We start from the raw sequence: 2,879 nt of genomic DNA on the forward strand, positions 1-2,879 counted from the left end.
CTGTCATAAGCTGCACTGTCTCTTCATGTGGCACATTATGTTTGGCACATTGTATGGGTCACTTCTTATATCATAACAAGGTAATACAGTGTGTAATCATTAGTGATGACTGATTAACAGTAATGTAAATGCTAAATGCCCTAATACCTGTTGATACTACAACAATGCAGAGTATAGTATAGGCTCTTAACATTACAGTTTTGCACATATCATGTAAGACTCAATTTCTCGGCATACCCCCGGACAACCCTAGGGAGAGCACCCTCACATAACAAATGGCAATTTAACCCCTGGCCATACATATGAAGACATACAATCAAATTGTGTGGATATAAATAAATTCAGATCAAATTAATTTGAACAGTGAAATCATATTGTTGCCATTTCGATTAACTATTCATATTTTTTCAGGTCCAGCTTTGCTCAGCGGTGGTTTGTGAGCGTGGAGGGCTAGGTTGTCAGTGAGGGAGTGTCCTTTGTGCTGGGGCTTGCTGTTCTAATGTCAACTTTCTACAACTTTAACCTGCAATACCAGGACTATGCTGCATGGTCGTTGGAGTTCATTCAGAGGTAGGAGATTTCCCACACATATTACACACCTGGATTGACTTTTTATTGATTAAGTTCTCCGAGATTAGAATTTCAGTAGCTAAAGCTGCTGATGTACTACAAGCATATACATTTACTAAAATGTAAAAAAATAATAAAAATACTTAGGGGTTTGACGTCATTTCGCGACACCAAATCTGGATCGGGTGAAACCAAACCAAAACTATAGGTCTGCTTGTGCACAGCTCATTTGGTGTACAATGTGCAGCACACAATAGGCTGTAAGTACCTATCGTCACCCGTCACGCTGTAGCAGCAGCTCTGTACTAGAGATGCACCGATTGACCGGCTGGTGACCTGCCGAATTGGGCGATTTGCACGTGATCGACCCGGTCGCGGTGTGAAGCGCGTGTCCGCTCTATTCTCCGACATGCACTCTCACTCTCTTTGTTATTTATATATTATTGTATAGCCATTACCTGTTTTCCCTGCTAATAAATCACATATTTTTAGTTGAATATTGGATGTGAAAAGAAGGAAATGGTTCTAACATTTACTAACTTTAGATGTGTGTGGATTACCCACACCAGGAGTAAATATATAGTTCTTTTTTATAGTGATCCATTATCTGTTCAAAACATGTTCTATAAAAGAAAAGATAGAAAATAAATATTTGCGTGTGCTTTAAAGTGGTTAGAATTAGTTTTCATCGGAATCGCCTAAAATTGGTATCGGCAGATCGAACTCAATGAAAAATCGGAATCGGCCTAGAAAGTTGTAATCGGTGCATCTCTAGTAACTACCTACCATTAAGCAGCATTGTTACATTTTGTGACATTTCAAAATAATAGAATGTTTTTTCTCATTCAAGTTTTCTAAAATAATACTGTAAAAACACAGCTCTAATGTTCATGAAATATTCTCCACAAATGCAGGAGGAAAAAAGTACTACTTAATAATTGTATTAGGCTTTAAAATATGTTTTCCAGAAATGACATACTTATGGAGATTTCTTAATTATTGGTAACTGTATTTATTTCCTTTGGAATGTGTACTTATACATTGGTATAAATATTATACTGTTTTTAAACAGTAGCTGAATACTAGTATATGAAAAAAACACAAATTAAGCTGTAGCTCCTTTAACACTGAAAGACTATATGTTCTCCAAAATTAACCGTTTCTTCACTAACCTATAGCATTTGTGTTACATTGTCATTTAGAATCTGCATGGGGGATTAATCCTGAGAGAGGATCAAAGGCATACAGTGGACAGGCACCCAGCAGAAAAACTGGAAAGATGGTCCAGAAGAAACCATCAACAGTGAACCTGCATGTCTGCACCCTAATCAGGGAAGCTCAACGACTTCAAGTGGGACTTTGTTTGATCTTCTCTCATAGCATTGTATTGTTTAGGTGCAGATACCATTTGTCAATTATCAATGAACAATATATGCCGATAAATACTGATCGATTTTGTTTTGTTTAGTTATTGCAGCTGATAGAGCTGTATTATTGTATTGGCCAGTTTCCCTGTTTGCAGTGTATTGGGATCGTGACTGGCTATATAATATGGTGTGTGACTCCATGGAGCTCAACAGGGACTTCTCATTTTTTTTACGGTGGTTCCAGAAGTGTTTCATTGACATTTCCAAAATTGCTCATATATAGGTTTTAACCCTGGAACTGAGCCAACCAGCTACAAGATGAGTTACTAGTTTTGGTGATTATGAAACATTTGATTCAGCACTAAAAACAAGTTACAATACTGTGTAGAAACTATCATAGATGTTCAATGGTAGAGGCTCGCTCTAGCCGTTCACGGTTTTGTGGATACGGTAAACCTGTCTATGGTAACGAGTTGGGCCAATCAGAGACATTACTGTTACACTTAGGTTTGTGGGTAGTGTAATTTCTCTCCATAAGATCACACATAAAACATGTTTTTCTTAATGCAAGTTTGGTTTCATAACGGACCTCTTGCTTTTACAACCTTGCTCTCGGGGGTCAGTCTGCCTCGGATGATTTAGATTGCTAATGATAGACACATTTTCTATTGTATGCAGACGAGTGCGTATGTTGAATGTCACGAACACGCCATAAACGGGTGTTAACTTTTTCTGCTACGGCATTGATACAGTTCACAAAACTGCAAACTGCTGTACCTTTCTTTAAGCGCGTGCTGTATACTCACATGATATTTACTATACAGTATAAATAAAGAGTTAATTAGATTTTGAATCTTGCCTTTTTCATTGTTATTTAGGACTGATTATTTATTGCAGTCTTCCCTAAGGTAGAATTTAAAGCTGCAGAATTTCTTTTTCTGC

General features: G+C 37.4%; 1 long non-coding RNA gene across 1 annotated transcript in view; it reads left to right on the forward strand.

Annotated features, from left to right (window-relative positions):
- LOC120555545 overlaps nt 1-1,786 on the forward strand; it is a 3,033-nt gene extending 1,247 nt beyond the window's left edge. Inside the window, exons 2-3 of the long non-coding RNA XR_005638730.1 lie at nt 412-570; nt 1,773-1,786. This is a non-coding gene — a long non-coding RNA (uncharacterized LOC120555545). The remainder of the gene's footprint in view (nt 1-411; nt 571-1,772) is intronic.
- The last annotated feature ends 1,093 nt before the right edge of the window (nt 1,787-2,879 follow it).

The sequence above is a fragment of the Perca fluviatilis genome, chromosome 3 (genome assembly GCF_010015445.1).
Source record: "Perca fluviatilis chromosome 3, GENO_Pfluv_1.0, whole genome shotgun sequence".
Taxonomy (NCBI): Eukaryota; Metazoa; Chordata; class Actinopteri; order Perciformes; family Percidae; genus Perca; species Perca fluviatilis.